The sequence below is a fragment of the Rhipicephalus microplus genome, chromosome X, assembly GCF_043290135.1.
Source record: "Rhipicephalus microplus isolate Deutch F79 chromosome X, USDA_Rmic, whole genome shotgun sequence".
NCBI classification, from domain to species: Eukaryota; Metazoa; Arthropoda; class Arachnida; order Ixodida; family Ixodidae; genus Rhipicephalus; species Rhipicephalus microplus.
In genome coordinates, this window is record NC_134710.1 from 511,159,808 (window position 1) to 511,183,046 (window position 23,239).

The window sequence follows — 23,239 nt, forward strand, 5'->3', positions numbered from 1 at the left end:
CTAACCCAACCCAAACCAACCTAACCTAACCTAACCTAACCCAACCTAACCTAACCTAACCCAACCTAACCTAACCCAACCTAACCTAACCTAACCTAACCTAACCCAACCCAACCCAACCCAACCTAACCTAACCTAACCTAACCTACCCAAACCTAACCTAACCTAACCTAACCTTACCTAACCTAACCTAACCTAACCTAACCCAACCTAACCTAACCTAACCTAACCCAACACAACCCAACCCAACCCAACCTAACCTAACCTAACCAAACCTACCCAATCTAACCTAACCCAACCCAACCTAACCTAACCCAACCTAACCTAACCTAACCTAACCTAACGACGGTTGTAAGCGCTTTCACATTGGATATCGCAGTTTCCGACTTGTAATGGTGAAAAACACCGCATCTCACTAAGCGACATTGTTTAAGGCAGTTTTACGACGGTTCATGTCTTAACCTAACCTAACATAACCTAACCTTACCTAACCTAACTTAACCTAACCTAACCTAACCCAGCCCAACCCAACCTAACGCAACCCAACCCAACCTAACCTAACCTAACCTAACCCGACCCAACCTAACCTAACCTAACCTAACCCAACCTAACCTAACCTAACCTAACCTAACCCGACCCAACCAAACCTAACCTAACCTAACGTAACCTAACCTAACCTAACCTAACCTAACGTAACGTAACGTAACGTAACCTAACCTAACCCAACCTAACCCAACCCAACCCAACCCAAACCAACCTAACCTAATCCAACCCAAACCAACCTAACCTAACCTAACCTAACCTAACGACGGTTGCAAGCGCTTTCACATAAGATATCGCAGTTCCCGACTTGTAATGGTGAAAAACACTGCATCTCACTAAGTGACATTGTTTAATGTGGTTTTACGATGGTTCCTATCATAACCTAACCTAACATTCGCACTTGTATCTAAAAATGCTCTATTACACTGTTTCATTCACAATTACGATATTTGCATAACCTCACAGATTTTCAGCAACTTATTGCAGTAGAAAACGCTGTATCTCACTCAATGACATTGTTCTTTAAGGTTTCACGATGCTTGCATGCGCTTTAACGAGAATATCAAAGTATAGCCGTTTCGCACTTGTAACGGTACAACACGCAGTATCTGGCTTGTTCATGTCGTTTTGTATGCTTTCACAACGTTTCATCTATTGCAGTTTCGTACTCGCAATAAAACAACACTATCTCATTGGATGACGTCATTTTTGGTGGTTTCACGACGCTACCTAGCTTAAAATAACTCAACCTAACATAACCTTCGCACTTCTATCGTTAGAAAACGTTTTACTCGCTACTTTACAATGCTTTTTACAACATTACGACAGTTTCATTCGATTTAACGTAGGATATCGCCGTTCCCGACTTGTAATGGTGAAAAACACTGCATCTCACTAAGTGACATTGTTTAATGTGGTTTTACGACGGTTCATATCTTAACCTAACCTAACATTCGCACTTGTATCTCAAAACGCTCTATTACACTGTTTCGTTCACAATTACGATATTTGCATGACCTCACAGTTTTTCACCAACCTATTACAGTACAGAACGCTGTATCTCGCTAAATAACATCATTCTTTAAGGTTTCACAATGCTTGCATGCGCTTTAACGGGAATATCACAACATAGCAGTTTCGCACTTGTAACGATACAACACGCAGTATTTGGCTTGTTCATGCCGTTTTGTGTGCTTTCACAACATTTCACCTATCGCAGTTTCGTACTCGCAAATAAACAACACTATCTCGTTAGATGACGTCGTTTTTGGTGGTTTCACGATGCTACCTAGCTTAAACTAACATAACTCAACCTAACATAACCTTCGCACTTCTATCGTTAGAAAACGTTTTACTCGCTACTTTACATTGCTTTGCTGCAACATTACGATGGTTTCAAGCGCTTTCACATTAGATATCGCAGTTCCCGACTTGTAATGGTGAAAAACACTGCATCTCACTAAGTGACATTGTTTAATGCGGTTTTACGATGGTTCATATCTTAACCTAACCTAACCTAACCTAACCTAACTTAACCTAACCTAACCTAACCTAACCTAACCCAACCCAACCCAACCCAACCAAACCCAACCTAACCTAACCTAACCTAACCTAACCCAACCAAACCCAACCCAACCCAACCTAACCTAACCTAACCTAACCCAACCCAACCCAACCTAAACTAACCTAGTCTAACCTAACCTAACCTAACCCAACCCAACCCAACCTAACCTTACCAAACGTAACGTAACCTAACCTAACCTAACCTAACGTAACGTAACCTAACCTAACCTAACCTAACCCAACCCAACCCAACCCAACCCAACCTAACCTAACCTAACCTAACCCAACCCAACCTAACCTAAACTAACCTAACCTAACCCAACCCAACCCAACCTAACCTAACCTAACCTAACCCAACCCAACCTAACCTAACCAAACGTAACGTAACCTAACCTAACCTAACCTAACGTAACGTAACCTAACCTAACCTAACCTAACCCAACCTAACCCAACCCAATCCAACCCAACCTAACCTAACCTAACCTAACCCAACCCAACCCAACCCAACCCAACCTAACCTAACCTAACCTAACCTACCCAAACCTAACCTAACCTAACCTAACTTTACCTAACCTAACCTAACCTAACGTAACCTAACCTAACCTAACGTAACATAACCTAACCTGACGTAACGTAACGTAACCTAACCTAACCTAACCTAACCCAATCTAACCCAACCCAACCCAACCTAACCCAACCCAAACCAACCTAACCTAACCTAACCCAACCTAACCTAACCTAACCCAACCTAACCTAACCCAACCTAACCTAACCTAACCTAACCTAACCCAACCCAACCCAACCCAACCTAACCTAACCTAACCTAACCTACCCAAACCTAACCTAACCTAACCTAACCTTACCTAACCTAACCTAACCTTACCTAACCTAACCTAACCTAACCCAACCCAACCCAACCCAACCCCACCTAACCTAACCTGACCTAACCCAACCCAACCCAACCCAACCCAACCCAACCTAACCTAACCTAACCTAACCTAACCTAACCTAACCTAACCCAACCCAACCCAACCCAACCCAACCTAACCTAAACTAACCGAACCTAACCTAACCTAAGCTAACCAAACCCAACCCAACCTTACCTAACCTAACCTAACCTAACCCAACCCAACCCAACCCAACCCAATCTAACCTAACCTAACCTAACCTAACCTAACGACGGTTGCAAGCGCTTTCACATTAGATATCGCAGTTCCCGAATTGTAATGGTGAAAAACACTGCATCTCACTAAGTGACATTGTTTAATGCGGTTTTACGACGGTTCATATCATAACCTAACCTAACATTCGCACTTGTATCTAAAAACGCTCTATTACACTGTTTCGTTCACAATTACGATATTTGCATAACCTCACAGTTTTTAAGCAACTTATTACTGTACAGAACGCTGTATCTCGCTAAATGACATCATTCTTTAAGGTTTTACGATGCTTGCATGCACTTTAACGAGAATATCACAAAATAGCAGTTTCGCACTTGTAGTGGTACAACACGCAGTATTTGGCTTGTTCATGCCGTTTTGTGTGCTTTCACATTTCACCTATCGCAGTTTCGTACTCGCAATAAAACAACACTATCTCGTTAGATGACGTCGTTTTTGGTGGTTTCACGACGCTACCTAGCTTAAACTAACATAACTCAACCTAACATAAACTTCGCACTTCTATCGTTAGAAAACGTTTTACTCGCTACTTTACATTGCTTTCTGCAACATTACGATGGTTTCAAGCGCTTTCACATTAGATATCGCAGTTCCCGACTTGTAATGGTGAAAAACACTGCATCTCACTGAGTGGCATTGTTTAATGCCGTTTTACGACGGTTCATTTCTTAACCTAACCTAACCTAAACTAACCTTACCTAACCTAACCTAACCTAACCTAAGCTAACTTAACCTAACCTAACCTAACCTAACCTAACCCAACCCAACCTAACCTAACCCAACCCAACCCAACCTATCCTAACCTAACCCAACCCAACGCAACCTAAACTAACCTAGTTTAACCTAACCTAACCTAACCCAACCCAACCCAACCTAACCTAACCTAATCTAACCTAACCTAACCTAACCCAACCCAACCTAAACAAACCTAACCTAACCCAACCCAACCCAACCCAACCTAACCTAACCTAACATAACCCAACCTAACCCAACCCAACCCAACCCAACCTAACCTAACCTAACCCGACCCAACCTAACCTAACCCAACCCAACCCAACCTAACCCAACCTAACCTAACCTAACCTAACCTAACCTAACCTAACCTAACCCAACCCAACCTAACCTAACCTAACCTAACCCAACCCAACCTAACCTAACCTAACCTAACCCCACCCAACCCAACCCAACCCAACCCAACCTAACCTAACCTAACCTAACCTAACCTAACCTACCCAAACCTAACCTAACCTAACCTAACCTTACCTAACCTAACCTAACCTAACCTAACGTAACCTAACCTAACCTAACGTAACATAACCTAACCTAACCTAACCTAACCTAACCTAACCCAACCCAACCCAACCCAACCTAACCTAACCTAACCTAACCTACCCAAACCTAACCTAACCTAACCTAACCTTACCTAACCTAACCTAACCTAACCTTACCTAACCTAACCTAACCTAACCTAACGTAACCTAACCCAACCCAACCCAACCCAACCCCACCTAACCTAACCTAACCTAACCCAACCCAACCCAACCCAACCCAACCTAACCTAACCTAACCTAACCCCACCCCACCCAACCCAACCCAACCCAACCCAACCTAACCTAACCTAACCTAACCTACCCAAACCTAACCTAACCTAACCTAACCTTACCTAACCTAACCTAACCTAACCTAACGTAACCTAACCTAACCTAACGTAACATAACCTAACCTAACGTAACGTAACGTAACCTAACCTAACCTAACCTAACCCAACCTAACCCAACCCAACCCAACCCAACCTAACCCAACCCAAACCAACCTAACCTAACCTAACCTAACCCAACCTAACCTAACCTAACCCAACCTAACCTAACCCAACCTAACCTAACCTAACCTAACCCAACCCAACCCAACCCAACCTAACCTAACCTAACCTAACCTACCTAAACCTAACCTAACCTAACCTAACCTTACCTAACCTAACCTAACCTAACCTTACCTAACCTAACCTAACCTAACCTAACGTAACCTAACCCAACCCAACCCAACCCAACCCCACCTAACCTAACCTAACCTAACCCAACCCAACCCAACCCAACCCAACCTAACCTAACCTAACCTAACCCAACCTAACCTAACCTAACATAACCTAACCTAACCCAACCCAACCCAACCCAACCTAACCTAACCTAACCTAACCCGACCCAACCTAACCTAACCCAACCCAACCCAACCTAACCCAACCTAACCTAACCTAACCTAACCTAACCTAACCCAACCCAACCCAACCCAACCCAACCTAACCTAAACTAACCGAACCTAACCTAACCTAAGCTAACCAAACCCAACCCAACCTTACCTAACCTAACCTAACCTAACCCAACCCAACCCAACCCAACCCAACCTAACCTAACCTAACCTAACCTAACCTAACGACGGTTGCAAGCGCTTTCACATTAGATATCGCAGTTCCCGAATTGTAATGGTGAAAAACACTGCATCTCACTAAGTGACATTGTTTAATGCGGTTTTACGACGGTTCATATCATAACCTAACCTAACATTCGCACTTGTATCTAAAAACGCTCTATTACACTGTTTCGTTCACAATTACGATATTTGCATAACCTCACAGTTTTTAAGCAACTTATTACAGTACAGAACGCTGTATCTCGCTAAATGACATCATTCTTTAAGGTTTTACGATGCTTGCATGCACTTTAACGAGAATATCACAAAATAGCAGTTTCGCACTTGTAGTGGTACAACACGCAGTATTTGGCTTGTTCATGCCGTTTTGTGTGCTTTCACATTTCACCTATCGCAGTTTCGTACTCGCAATAAAACAACACTATCTCGTTAGATGACGTCGTTTTTGGTGGTTTCACGACGCTACCTAGCTTAAACTAACATAACTCAACCTAACATAAACTTCGCACTTCTATCGTTAGAAAACGTTTTACTCGCTACTTTACATTGCTTTCTGCAACATTACGATGGTTTCAAGCGCTTTCACATTAGATATCGCAGTTCCCGACTTGTAATGGTGAAAAACACTGCATCTCACTGAGTGGCATTGTTTAATGCCGTTTTACGACGGTTCATTTCTTAACCTAACCTAACCTAAACTAACCTTACCTAACCTAACCTAACCTAACCTAACCTAAGCTAACTTAACCTAACCTAACCTAACCTAACCTAACCCAACCCAACCTAACCTAACCCAACCCAACCCAACCTATCCTAACCTAACCCAACCCAACCCAACCTAAACTAACCTAGTCGAACCTAACCTAACCTAACCCAACCCAACCCAACCTAACCTAACCTAATCTAACCTAACCTAACCTAACCCAACCCAACCTAAACAAACCTAACCTAACCTAACCTAACCTAACCCAACCTAACCTAACCTAACATAACCTAACCTAACCCAACCCAACCCAACCCAACCTAACCTAACCTAACCTAACCCGACCCAACCTAACCTAACCCAACCCAACCCAACCTAACCCAACCTAACCTAACCTAACCTAACCTAACCTAACCTAACCCAACCCAACCTAACCTAACCTAACCTAACCCAACCCAACCTAACCTAACCTAACCTAACCCCACCCAACCCAACCCAACCCAACCCAACCTAACCTAACCTAACCTAACCTAACCTAACCTACCCAAACCTAACCTAACCTAACCTAACCTTACCTAACCTAACCTAACCTAACCTAACCTAACGTAACCTAACCTAACCTAACGTAACATAACCTAACCTAACCTAACCTAACCTAACCCAACCCAACCCAACCCAACCTAACCTAACCTAACCTAACCTACCCAAACCTAACCTAACCTAACCTAACCTTACCTAACCTAACCTAACCTAACCTTACCTAACCTAACCTAACCTAACCTAACGTAACCTAACCCAACCCAACCCAACCCAACCCCACCTAACCTAACCTAACCTAACCCAACCCAACCCAACCCAACCTAACCTAACCTAACCTAACCCCACCCAACCCAACCTAACCTAACCTAACCTAACCTACCCAAACCTAACCTAACCTAACCTAACCTTACCTAACCTAACCTAACCTAACCTAACGTAACCTAACCTAACCTAACGTAACATAACCTAACCTAACGTAACGTAACGTAACCTAACCTAACCTAACCTAACCCAACCTAACCCAACCCAACCCAACCCAACCTAACCCAACCCAAACCAACCTAACCTAACCTAACCTAACCCAACCTAACCTAACCTAACCCAACCTAACCTAACCCAACCTAACCTAACCTAACCTAACCTAACCCAACCTAACCCAACCCAACCTAACCTAACCTAACCTAACCTACCCAAACCTAACCTAACCTAACCTAACCTTACCTAACCTAACCTAACCTAACCTTACCTAACCTAACCTAACCTAACCTAACGTAACCTAACCCAACCCAACCCAACCCCACCTAACCTAACCTAACCTAACCCAACCCAACCCAACCCAACCCAACCTAACCTAACCTAACCTAACCCAACCCAACCCAACCTAACCTAAACTAACCTAACCTAACCTAACCTAACCTAACCAAACCCATCCCAACCTAACCTAACCTAACCTAACGCAACCCAACCCAACCCAACCCAACCTAACCTAACCTAACCTAACCTAACCTAACGACGGTTGCAAGCGCTTTCACATTAGATATCGCAGTTCCCAAATTGTAATGGTGAAAAACACTGCATCTCACTAAGTGACATTGTTTAATGCGGTTTTACGACGGTTCATATCATAACCTAACCTAACATTCGCACTTGTATCTAAAAATGCTCTATTACAATGTTTCGTTCACAAATACGATATTTGCATAACCTCACAGTTTTTAAGCAACTTATTACAGTACAGAACGCTGTATCTCGCTAAATGACATCATTCTTTAAGGTTTTACGATGCTTGCATGCGCTTTAACGAGAATATCACAACATAGCACTTCCGCACTTGTAACGGTACAACACGCAGTATTTGGCTTGTTCATGCCGTTTTGTGTGCTTTCACATTTCAGCTATCGCAGTTTCGTACTCGCAATAAAACAACACTATCTCGTTAGATGACGTCGTTTTTGGTGGTTTCACGACGCAACCTAGCTTAAACTAACATAACTCAACCTAACATAACCTTCGCACTTCTATCGTTAGAAAACGTTTTACTCGCTACTTTACAATGCTTTCTACAACATTACGACGGTTTCATGCGATTTAACTTAAGATATCGCAGTTCCCGACTTGTAATGGTGAAAAACACTGCATCTCACTGAGTAGTATTGTTTAATGCCGTTTTACGACAGTTCATTTCTTAACCTAACCTAACCTAACCTAACCTTACCTAACCTAACCTAACCTAACCTAACCTAACCTAAGCTAACTTAACCTAACCTAACCTAACCTAACCTAACCCAACCCAACCCAACCCAACCCAACCCAACCTAACCTAACCTAACCCAACCCAACCCAACCCAACCTAACCTAACCTAACCTAACCCAACCCTACCCATCCTAACCTAACCTAACCTAACCTAACCTAACGCAACCCAACCCAACACAATCCAACACAACCTAAGCTAACCTAACCTAACCCAACCTAACCTAACCTAACCTAACCCAACACAACCCAACCCAACCCAACCTAACCTAACCTAACCTAACCAAACCTACATAATCTAACCTAACCCAACCCAACCTAACCTAACCCAACCTAACCTAACCTAATCTAACCTAACGACGGTTGCAAGCGCTTTCACATTGGATATCGCAGTTTCCGACTTGTAATGGTGAAAAACACCGCATCTCACTAAGCGACATTGTTTAAGGCAGTTTTACGACGGTTCATGTCTTAACCTAACCTAACATAACCTAACCTTACCTAACCTAACTTAACCTAACCTAAGCTAACCTAACTTAACCTAACCTAACCTAACCTAACCCAACCCAACCCAACCCAACCCAACGCAACCCAACCCAACCTAACCTAACCTAACCTAACCCGACCCAACCTAACCTAACCTAACCTAACCCAACCTAACCTAACCTAACCTAACCTAACCCGACTCAACCTAACCTAACCTAACCTAACGTAACCTAACCTAACCTAACCTAACCTAACGTAACGTAACGTAACCTAACCTAACCTAACCCAACCTAACCCAACCCAACCCAACCCAAACCAACCTAACCTAATCCAACCCAAACCAACCTAACCTAACCTAACCTAACCTAACGACGGTTGCAAGCGCTTTCACATAAGATATCGCAGTTCCCGACTTGTAATGGTGAAAAACACTGCATCTCACTAAGTGACATTGTTTAATGTGGTTTTACGATGGTTCCTATCATAACCTAACCTAACATTCGCACTTGTATCTAAAAATGCTCTATTACACTGTTTCGTTCACAATTACGATATTTGCATAACCTCACAGATTTTCAGCAACTTATTGCAGTAGAAAACGCTGTATCTCACTCAATGACATTGTTCTTTAAGGTTTCACGATGCTTGCATGCGCTTTAACGAGAATATCAAAGTATAGCCGTTTCGCACTTGTAACGGTACAACACGCAGTATCTGGCTTGTTCATGTCGTTTTGTATGCTTTCACAACGTTTCATCTATTGCAGTTTCATACTCGCAATAAAACAACACTATCTCGTTAGATGACATTGTTTTTGGAGGTTTCACGACGCTACCTAGCTTAAACTAACATAACTACACCTAACATATCCTTCGCACTTCTATCGTTAGAAAACGTTTTACTCGCTACATTACAATGCTTTCTACAACATTACAACGGTTTCAAGCGCTTTCACATTAGATATCGCAGTTCCCGACTTGTAATGGTGAAAAACACTGCATCTCACTAAGTGACATTGTTTAATGCGGTTTTTCGACGGTTCATATCTTAACCTAACCTAACCTAACCTAACCTAACCAAACTTACCCTAACCTAACCCAACCCAACCCAACCCAACCCCACCCAACCTAACCTAACCTAACCTAACCAAACCTAACCCAACCCAACCTAACCTAACCTAACCTAACCTAACCCAACCTAACCTAACCTAACACAACCTAACCTAACCCAACCCAACCCAACCCAACCCAACCCAACCTAACCTAACCTAACCTAACCTAACCTAACCTTACCTAACCTAACCTAACCTAACGTAACCCAACCCAACCCAACCTAACCCAACCTAACATATCCTAACCTAACCTAACCTAACCTAACGACGGTTGCAAGCGCTTTCACATTAGATATCGCAGTTCCCGACTTGTAATGGTGAAAAACACCGCATCTCACTAAGTGACATTGTTTAATGCAGTTTTGCGACGGTTCATATCTTAACATAACCTAACATCGCACTTGCATCTAAAAACGCTCTATTACACTGTTTCGTTCACAAATACGATATTTGCATAACCTCACAGTTTTTCACCAACTTATTGCAGTACAGAACGCTGTATCTCGCTAAATGACATCGTTCTCTAAGGTTTCACGATGCTTGCATGCGCTTAACCGAGGATATCGCAATATAGCAGTTTTGCACTTGTAACGGTACAACACGCAGTACCTGGCTAGTGCATGCCGTTTTATGTCCTTTCACAATATTTGACCTATCGCAGTTTCGTAGTCGCAATAAAACAACACTATCTCATTGGATGACGTCGTTTTTGGTGGTTTCACGACGCTACCTAGCTTAAAATAACTCAACCTAACATAACCTTCGCACTTCTATCGTTAGAAAACGTTTTACTCGCTACTTTACAATGCTTTCTACAACATTACGACGGTTTCATGCGATTTAACTTAAGATATCGCAGTTCCCGACTTGTAATGGTGAAAAACACTGCATCTCACTGAGTAGTATTGTTTAATGCCGTTTTACGACAGTTCATTTCTTAACCTAACCTAACCTAACCTAACCTTACCTAACCTAACCTAACCTAACCTAACCTAAGCTAACTTAACCTAACCTAACCTAACCTAACCTAACCCAACCCAACCCAACCCAACCCAACCCAACCTAACCTAACCTAACCCAACCCAACCCAACCCAACCTAACCTAACCTAACCTAACCCAACCTTACCCATCCTAACCTAACCTAACATAACCTAACCTAACGCAACCCAACCCAACACAACCCAACACAACCTAAGCTAACCTAACCTAACCCAACCTAACCTAACCTAACCTAACCCAACACAACCCAACCCAACCCAACCTAACCTAACCTAACCTAACCAAACCTACCCAATCTAACCTAACCCAACCCAACCTAACCTAACCCAACCTAACCTAACCTAACCTAACCTAACGACGGTTGCAAGCGCTTTCACATTAGATATCGCAGTTCCCGACTTGTAATGGTGAAAAACACTGCATCTCACTAAGTGACATTCTTTAATGCGGTTTTACGACGGTTCATATCTTAACCTAACCTAACCTAACGCAACCTGACCTAACCTAATCTAACATAACCTAACCAAACTTAACCTAACCTAACCTAACCCAAACTAACCCCGCCCAACCCAACCCAACCCAACCCAACCTAACCTAACCTAACCTAACCTAAACCAACTCAACCCAACCCAACCCAACCTAACCTAACCTAACCTAACCAAACCTAACCTAACCTAACCTAACCTGACCTTACCTAACCTAACGTAACCTAACCTAACGTAACCTAACCTAACCCAACCTAACCCAACCCAACCCAACCCCAGCTAACCTAACCCAACCCAACCCAACCTAACCTAACCCAACCTAACCTAACCTAACCCAACCTAACCCAACCCAACCCAACCTAACCTAACCCAACCCAACCCAACCTAACCTAACCTAGCCTAACCTAACCTAACGATGGTTGCAAGCGCTTTCACATTAGATATCGCAGTTCCCGACTTGTAATGGTGAAAAACACTGCATCTCACTAAGTGACATTGTTTAATGCGGTTTTACGATGGTTCATATCTTAACCTAACCTAACCTAACCTAACCTTACCTAACCTAACTTAACCTAACCTAACTTAACCTAACCTAACCTAACCTGACCCAACCCAACCCAACCCAACCTAACCTAACCTAACCTAACCTAACCCAACCCAACCCAACCCAACCTAACCTAACCTAACCTAACCTAACCAAACCCAACCCAACCCAACCTAACCTAAACTAACCTAACCTAACCTAACCTAACCCAACCCAACCTAACCTAACCTAACCTAACCCAACCGAACCTAACCTAACCTAACCTAACCTAACCCAACCTAACCTAACCTAACATAACCTAACCTAACCCAGCCCAACCCAACCCAACCTAACCTAACCTAACCTAACCAAACCTAACCTAACCTAACCTAACCTAACCTTACCTAACCTAACCTAACCTAACGTAACATAACCTAACCTAACCTAACGTAACCTAACCTAACCTAACGTAACGTAACGTAACCTAACCTAACCTAACCTAACCCAACCTAACCCAACCCAACCCAACCCAACCTAACCTAATCCAACCCAAACCAACCTAACCTAACCTAACCTAACCTAACCTAACGACGGTTGCAAGCGCTTTCACATTAGATATCGCAGTTCCCGACTTGTAATGGTGAAAAACACTGCATCTCACTAAGTGACATTGTTTAATGCGGTTTTACGACGGTTCATATCATAACCTAACCTAACATTCGCACTTGTATCTAAAAACGCTCTATTACACTGTTTCGTTCACAATTACGATATTTGCATAACCCACAGTTTTTCAGCAACTTATTGCAGTACAGAACGCTGTATCTCACTAAATGACATTTTTCTTTAAGGTTTCACGATGCTTGCATGCGCTTTAGCGAGAATATCACAGTATAGGAGTTTCGCACTTGTAACGGTACAACACGCAGTATCTGGCTTGTTCATGCCGTTTTGTATGCTTTCACAACGTTTCACCTATTGCAGTTTCGTACATGCAATAAAACAACACTATCTCAATAGATGACCTCGTTTTTGGTGGTTTCACGACGCTATTTAGCCTTAACTAACTCAACCTAACATAACCTTCGCACTTCTATCGTTAGAAGACGTTTTACTGGCTACTTTAAAATGCTTTCTACAACATTACGACGGTTTCATGTAATTTAACATAAGATATCGCAGTTTTCGACTTGTAATGGTGAAAAACACTGCATCTCACTAAGTGACATTGTTTAATGCGGTTTTACGACGGTTCATATCTTAACCTAACCTAACATTCGCACTTGTATCTCAAAACGCTCTATTACACTGTTTCGTTCACAATTACGATATTTGCATGGCCTCACAGTTTTTCACCAACTTATTACAGTACAGAACGCTGTATCTCGCTAAATGACATCATTCTTTAAGGTTTCACAATGCTTGCATGCGCTTTAACGAGAATATCACAACATAGCAGTTTCGCACTTGTAACGGTACAACACGCAGTATTTGGCTTGTTCATGCCGTTTTGTGTGCTTTCACAACATTTTAACTATCGCAGTTTCGTACTCGCAATAAAACAACACTATCTCGTTAGATGACGTCGTTTTTGGTGGTTTCACGACGCTACCTAGCTTAAACTAAGATAACTCAACCTAAAATACCCTTCGCATTTCTCTCGTTAGGAAACGTATTACTCGCTACTTTACATTGCTTTTTACAACTTTACGGCGGTTTCAAGCGCTTTCACATTACATATCGCAGTTCCCGACTTGTAATGGTGAAAAACACTGCATCTCACTAAGTGACATTGTTTAATGCGGTTTTACGACGGTTCATATCTTAACCTAACCTAACCTAACCTAACCTCACCTTACCAAACCTAACCTAACTTAACCTAACCTAACCTAACTTAACCTAACCTAACCTAACCTAACCTAACCCAAACCAACCCAACCTAACCTAAACTAACCTAACCTAACCCAACCCAACCCTACCTAACCTAACCTAACCTAACAAAACCCAACCCAACCAAACCTAACCTAACCTTACCTAACCTAACCCAACCTAACCTAACCTAACCCAACCCAACCCAACCCAACCCAACCCAACCCAACCTAACCTAACCTAACCTAACCAAACCTAACCTAACCTAACCTTACCTAACCTAACCTAACCTAACGTAACCTAACCTAACCTAACCTAACGTAACCTAACCTAACCTAACAAAACCTAACCTAACGTAACCTAACCTACCCTAACCTAACCTAACCTAACCCAACCTAACCCAACCCAACCCAACCTAACCTAATCCAACCCAAACCAACCTAACCTAACCTAACCTAACCTAACCCAACCTAACCCAACCCAACCCAACCCAACCTAACCTAATCCAACCCAAACCAACCTAACCTAACCTAACCTAACCTAACCTAACCTAACGACGGTTGCAAGCGCTTTGACATTAGATATCGCAGTTCCCGACTTGTAATGGTGAAAAACACTGTATCTCACTAAGTGACATTGTTTAATGCGGTTTTACGACGGTTCATATCTTAACCTAACCTAAAATTCGCACTTGTATTTAAAAACGCTCTATTACACTGTTTCATTCACAATTACGATATCTGCATAACCTCACAGTTTTTCAGCAACTTATTGCAGTACAGAACGCTGTATCTCGCTAAATGACATCGTTCTTTAAGGTTTCACGATGCTTGCATGCGCTTTAACGAGAATATCACAATATAGCAGTTTCGCACTTGTAACGGTACAACACGCAGTATCTGGCTTGTTCATGCCGTTTTGTATGCTTTAGCATTTCACCTATCGCAGTTTCGTACATGCAATAAAACAACACTATCTCGTTAGATGACGTCCTTTTTGGTGGTTTCACGACGCTACCTAGCTTAAGCTAACATAACTCAACCTAACATAACCTTCGCACTTCTATCGCTAGAAAACGCTTTACTTGCTACTTTACAATGCTCTCTAACACATTACAACAGTTTCAGGCGCTTTCCTATTAGACATCGCAGTTCCCGACTTGTAATGGTGAAAAACACTGCATCTCACTAAGTGAAATTGTTTAATGCGGCTTCACGACGGTTCATATCTTAACCTAACCTAACATTCGCACTTGTATCCTAAAACGCTCTATTACGCTGTTTCGTTCACATTTAGGATATTTGCATGACTTCACAGTTTTTCACCAACTTATTACAGTACAGAACGCTGTATATCGCTTAATGACATCGTTCTTTAAGGTTTCACGATGCTTGCATGCGCTTTAACGAGAATATCACAATATAGCAGTTTCGCACTTGTAACGGTAACACGCAGTACCTGGCTAGTGCATGCCGTTTTGTGTCCTTTCACAATATTTGACCTATCGCAGTTTCGTAGTCGCAATAAAACAACACTATCTCAATAGATGACGTCGTTTTTGGTGGTTTCACGACGCTACCTAGCCTTAACTAACTCAACCTAACATAACCTTCGCACTTCTATCGTTAGAAAACGTTTTACTGGCTACTTTAAAATGCTTTCTACAACATTACGACGGTTTCATGTAATTTAACATAAGATATCGCAGTTCCCGACTTGTAATGGTGAAAAACACTGCATCTCACTAAGTGACATTGTTTAATGCGGTTTTACGACGGTTCATATCTTAACCTAACCTAACATTCGCACTTGTATCTCAAAACGCTCTATTACACTGTTTCGTTCACAATTACGATATTTGCATGGCCTCACAGTTTTTCACCAACTTATTACAGTACAGAACGCTGTATCTCGCTAAATGACATCATTCTTTAAGGTTTCACAATGCTTGCATGCGCTTTAACGAGAATATCACAACATAGCAGTTTCGCACTTGTAACGGTACAACACGCAGTATTTGGCTTGTTCATGCCGTTTTGTGTGCTTTCACAACATTTCAACTATCGCAGTTTCGTACTCGCAATAAAACAACACTATCTCGTTAGATGACGTCGTTTTTGGTGGTTTCACGACGCTACCTAGCTTAAACTAAGATAACTCAACCTAAAATATCCTTCGCATTTCTCTCGTTAGGAAACGTATTACTCGCTACTTTACATTGCTTTTTACAACTTTACGGCGGTTTCAAGCGCTTTCACATTACATATCGCAGTTCCCGACTTGTAATGGTGAAAAACACTGCATCTCACTAAGTGACATATTTTAATGCGGTTTTACGACGGTTCATATTTTAACCTAACTTAACCTAACCTAACCTAACCTAACCTTACCAAACCTAACCTAACTTAACCTAACCTAACCTAACTTAACCCAACCCAACCCAACCTAACCTAACCTAACCTAACCTAACCCAACCCAACCTAACCTTAACTAACCTAACCTAACCTAACCTAACCCAACCCAACCCAACCTAACCTAACCTAACCTAACCCAACCCAACCCAACCTAACCTAACCTAACCTAACCTAACCCAACCTAACCTAACCTAACCTAACCCAACCCAACCCAACCCAACCTAACCTAACCTAACCTAACATAAACTAACCTAACGTAACCTAACCTACCCTAACCTAACCTAACCTAACTCAACCTAACCTAACCCAACCCAACCCAACCCAACCTAACCTAATCCAACCCAAACCAACCTAACCTAACCTAACCTAACCTAACGACGGTAGCAAGCGCTTTGACATTAGATATCGCTGTTCCCGAATTGTAATGGTGAAAAACACTGCATCTCACTAAGTGACATTGTTTAATGCGGTTTTACGACGGTTCATATCTTAACCTAACCTAACATTCGCACTTGTATCTAAAAACGCTCTATTACACTGTTTCGTTCACAATTACGATATCTGCATAACCTCACAGTTTTTCAGCAACTTATTGCGGTACAGAACGCTGTATCTCGCTAAATGACATCGTTCTTTAAGGTTTCACGATCCTTGCATGCGCTTTAACGAGAATATCACAATATAGCAGTTTCGCACTTGTAACGGTACAACACGCAGTATCTGGCTTGTTCACGCCGTTTTGTATGCTTTAGCATTTCACCTATCGCAGTTTCGTACATGCAATAAAACAACACTATCTCGTTAGATGACGTCCTTTTTGCTGGTTTCACGACGCTACCTAGCTTAAACTAACATAACTCAACCTAACATAACCTTCGCAATTCTATCGTTAGAAAACATTTTACTCGCTACTTTACAATGCTTTCTACAACATTACGACCGTTTCATGCGATTTAACATAAGATATCGCAGTTCCCGACTTGTAATGGTGAAAAACACTGCATCTCACTAAGTGACATTGTTTATTGCGGTTTTACGACGGTTCATATCTTAACCTAACCCAACCATCGCACTTGTATCTAAAAACGCTCTATTACACTGTTTCGTTCATAATTACAATATTTGCATAACCTCTCAGTTTTTCACAAACTTATTGCAGTACAGAGTGCTGTATCTCGCTAAATGACTTCGTTGTTTAAGGTTTCACGATGCTTGCATGCGCTTTAACGAGAATATCACAATATAGCAGTTTCGCACTTGTAACGGTACAACACGCAATGTCTGGCTTGTTCGTGCCGTTTTGTGTGCTTTCACAATTCACCTTTTGCAGTTTCGTACATGCAATAAAACAACACTATCTCGTTAGATGATTTCCTTTTTGGTGGTTTCACGACGCTACCTAGCTTAAACTAACATAACTCAACCTAACATAACCTTCGCACTTCTATCGTTAGAAAACGCTTTACTTGCTACTTTACAATGATCTCTACGACATTACGACAGTTTCATGCGCCTTCACATTAGATATCGCAGTTCCCGACTTGTAATGGTGAAAAACACTGCATCTCACTAAGTGACATTGTTTAATGCGGCTTTACGACGGTTCATATCTTAACCTAACCTAACATTCGCACCTGTATCTAAAAACGCTCTATTACACTGTTTCGTTCACAATTAAGATATTTGCATGACCTCACAGTTTTTCACAAACCTATTACAGTACAGAACGCTGTGTATCGCTAATTGACATCGTTCTCTGAGGTTTCACGATCCTTGCATGCGCTTTAACGAGAATATCACAATATAGCAGTTTCGCACTTGTAACGGTACAACACGCAATGTCTGGCTTGTTCGTGCCGTTTTGTGTGCTTTCACATTTCACCTTTTGCAGTTTCGTGCATGCAATAAAACAACACTATCTCGTTAGATGACGTCCTTTTTTGGTGGTTTCACGACGCTACCTAGCTTAAACTAACATAAGTGCACCTAACATATCCTTCGCACTTCTATCGTTAGAAAACGCTTTAGTCGCTACTTTACGTTGCTTTCTACAACATTACGACGGTTTCAAGCGCTTTCACATTAGATATCGCAGTTCCCGACTTGTAATGGTGAAAAACACTGCATCTCACTAAGTGACATTCTTTATTGCGGTTTTACGACGGTTCATATCTTAACCTAACCTAACCTAACCTAACGCAACCTGACCTAACCTAATCTAACATAACCTAACCAAACTTAACCTAACCTAACCTAACCCAAACTAACCCCACCCAACCCAACCCAACCCAACCCAACCTAACCTAACCTAACCTAACCTAAACCAACTCAACCCAACCCAACCCAACCTAACCTAACCTAACCTAACCAAACCTAACCTAACCTAACCTAACCTGACCTTACCTAACCTAACGTAACCTAACCTAACGTAACCTAACCTAACGTAACCTAACCTAACCCAACCTAACCCAACCCAACCCAACCCAAGCTAACCTAACCCAACCCAACCCAACCTAACCTAACCCAACCTAACCTAACCTAACCTAACCTAACCCAACCTAACCCAACCCAACCCAACCTAACCTAACCCAACCCAACCCAACCTAACCTAACCTAACCTAACCTAACGATGGTTGCAAGCGCTTTCACATTAGATATCGCAGTTCCCGACTTATAATGGTGAAAAACACTGCATCTCACTAAGTGACATTGTTTAATGCGGTTTTACGATGGTTCATATCTTAACCTAACCTAACCTAACCTAACCTTACCTAACCTAACTTAACCTAACCTAACTTAACCTAACCTAACCTAACTTAACCCAACCCAACCCAACCCAACCTAACCTAACCTAACCTAACCTAACCCAACCCAACCCAACCTAACCTAACCTAACCTAACCTAACCCAACCCAACCCAACCTAACCTAAACTAACCTAACCTAACCTACCCCAACCCAACCTAACCTAACCTAACCTAACCCAACCGAACCTAACCTAACCTAACCTAACCTAACCCAACCTAACCTAACCTAACATAACCTAACCTAACCCAGCCCAACCCAACCCAACCTAACCTTACCAAACCTAACCTAAACTAACCTAACCTAACCCAACCCAACCCTACCTAACCTAACCTAACCTAACAAAACCCAACCCAACCAAACCTAACCTAACCTAACCTAACCCAACCTAACCTAACCTAACCCAACCCAACCCAACCCAACCCAACCCAACCTAACCTAACCTAACCTAACCAAACCTAACCTAACCTAACCTAACCTTACCTAACCTAACCTAACCTACCCTAACCTAACCTAACCTAACCCAACCTAACCCAACCCCACCCAACCTAACCTAATCCAACCCAAACCAACCTAACCTAACCTAACCTAACCTAACCCAACCTAACCCAACCCAACCCAACCCAACCTAACCTATTCCAACCCAAACCAACCTAACCTAACCTAACCTAACCTAACGATGGTTGCAAGCGCTTTGACATTAGATATCGCAGTTCCCGACTTGTAATGGTGAAAAAAACACTGCATCTCACTAAGTGAAATTGTTTAATGCGGCTTCACGACGGTTCATATCTTAACCTAACCTAACATTCGCACTTGTATCCTAAAACGCTCTATTACGCTGTTTCGTTCACATTTAAGATATTTGCATGACTTCACAGTTTTTCACCAACTTATTACAGTACAGAACGCTGTATATCGCTTAATGACATCGTTCTTTAAGGTTTCACGATGCTTGCATGCGCTTTAACGAGAATATCACAATATAGCAGTTTCGCACTTGTAACGGTAACACGCAGTACCTGGCTAGTGCATGCCGTTTTGTGTCCTTTCACAATATTTGACCTATCGCAGTTTCGTAGTCGCAATAAAACAACACTATCTCAATAGATGACGTCGTTTTTGGTGGTTTCACGACGCTACCTAGCCTTAACTAACTCAACCTAACATAACCTTCGCACTTCTATCGTTAGAAAACGTTTTACTGGCTACTTTAAAATGCTTTCTACAACATTACGACGGTTTCATGTAATTTAACATAAGATATCGCAGTTCCCGACTTGTAATGGTGAAAAACACTGCATCTCACTAAGTGACATTGTTTAATGCGGTTTTACGACGGTTCATATCTTAACCTAACCTAACATTCGCACTTGTATCTCAAAACGCTCTATTACACTGTTTCGTTCACAATTACGATATTTGCATGGCCTCACAGTTTTTCACCAACTTATTACAGTACAGAACGCTGTATCTCGCTAAATGACATCATTCTTTAAGGTTTCACAATGCTTGCATGCGCTTTAACGAGAATATCACAACATAGCAGTTTCGCACTTGTAACGGTACAACACGCAGTATTTGGCTTGTTCATGCCGTTTTGTGTGCTTTCACAACATTTCAACCTTCGCAGTTTCGTACTCGCAATAAAACAACACTATCTCGTTAGATGACGTCGTTTTTGGTGGTTTCACGACGCTACCTAGCTTAAACTAAGATAACTCAACCTAAAATATCCTTCGCATTTCTCTCGTTAGGAAACGTATTACTCGCTACTTTACATTGCTTTTTACAACTTTACGGCGGTTTCAAGCGCTTTCACATTACATATCGCAGTTCCCGACTTGTAATGGTGAAAAACACTGCATCTCACTAAGTGACATATTTTAATGCGGTTTTACGACGGTTCATATCTTAACCTAACTTAACCTAACCTAACCTAACCTAACCTTACCAAACCTAACCTAACTTAACCTAACCTAACCTAACTTAACCCAAGCCAACCCAACCTAACCTAACCTAACCTAACCCAACCCAACCTAACCTTAACTAACCTAACCTAACCTAACCTAACCCAACCCAACCCAACCTAACCTAACCTAACCTAACCCAACCCAACCCAACCTAACCTAACCTAACCTAACCTAACCCAACCTAACCTAACCTAACCTAACCCAACCCAACCCAACCCAACCTAACCTAACCTAACCTAACATAAACTAACCTAACGTAACCTAACCTACCCTAACCTAACCTAACCTAACTCAACCTAACCTAACCCAACCCAACCCAACCCAACCTAACCTAATCCAACCCAAACCAACCTAACCTAACCTAACCTAACCTAACGACGGTTGCAAGCGCTTTGACATTAGATATCGCTGTTCCCGAATTGTAATGGTGAAAAACACTGCATCTCACTAAGTGACATTGTTTAATGCGGTTTTACGACGGTTCATATCTTAACCTAACCTAACATTCGCACTTGTATTTAAAAACGCTCTATTACACTGTTTCATTCACAATTACGATATCTGCATAACCTCACAGTTTTTCAGCAACTTATTGCAGTACAGAACGCTGTATCTCGTTAAATGACATCGTTCTTTAAGGTTTCACGATGCTTGCATGCGCTTTAACGAGAATATCACAATGCAGTTTCGCACTTGTAACGGTACAACACGCAGTATCTGGCTTGTTCATGCCGTTTTGTATGCTTTAGCATTTCACCTATCGCAGTTTCGTACATGCAATAAAACAACACTATCTCGTTAGATGACGTCCTTTTTGGTGGTTTCACGACACTACCTAGCTTAAGCTAACATAACTCAACCTAACATAACCTTCGCACTTCTATCGCTAGAAAACGCTTTACTTGCTACTTTACAATGCTCTCTAACACATTACGACAGTTTCAGGTGCTTTCACATTAGCTATCGCAGTTCCCGACTTGTAATGGTGAAAAACACTGCATCTCACTAAGTGAAATTGTTTAATGTGGCTTCACGACGGTTCATATCTTAACCTAACCTAACATTCGCACTTGTATCCTAAAACGCTCTATTACACTGTTTCGTTCACATTTAAGATATTTGCATGACTTCACAGTTTTTCACCAACTTATTACAGTACAGAACGCTGTATATCGCTTAATGACATCGTTCTTTAAGGTTTCACGGTGCTTGCATGCGCTTTAACGAGAATATCACAATATAGCAGTTTCGCACTTGTAACGGTACAACACGCAGTACCTGGCTAGTGCATGCCGTTTCGTGTCCTTTCACAATATTTGACCTATCGCAGTTTCGTAGTCGCAATAAAACAACACTATCTTAATAGATGACGTCGTTTTTGGTGGTTTCACGACGCTACCTAGCCTTAACTAACTCAACCTAACATAACCTTCGCACTTCTATCGTTAGAAAACGTTTTACTGGCTACTTTAAAATGCTTTCTACAACATTACGACGGTTTCATGTAATTTAACATAAGATATCGCAGTTCCCGACTTGTAAGTGAAAAACACTGCATCTCACTGAGTGACATTGTTTAATGCGGTTTTGCGACGGTTCATATCTTAACCTAACCTAACATTCGCACTTGTATCTCAAAACGCTCTATTACACTGTTTCGTTCACAATTACGATATTTGCATGGCCTCACAGTTTTTCACCAACTTATTACAGTACAGAACGCTGTATCTCGCTAAATGACATCATTCTTTAAGGTTTCACAATGCTTGCATGCGCTTTAACGAGAATATCACAACATAGCAGTTTCGCACTTGTAACGGTACAACACGCAGTATTTGGCTTGTTCATGCCGTTTTGTGTGCTTTCAC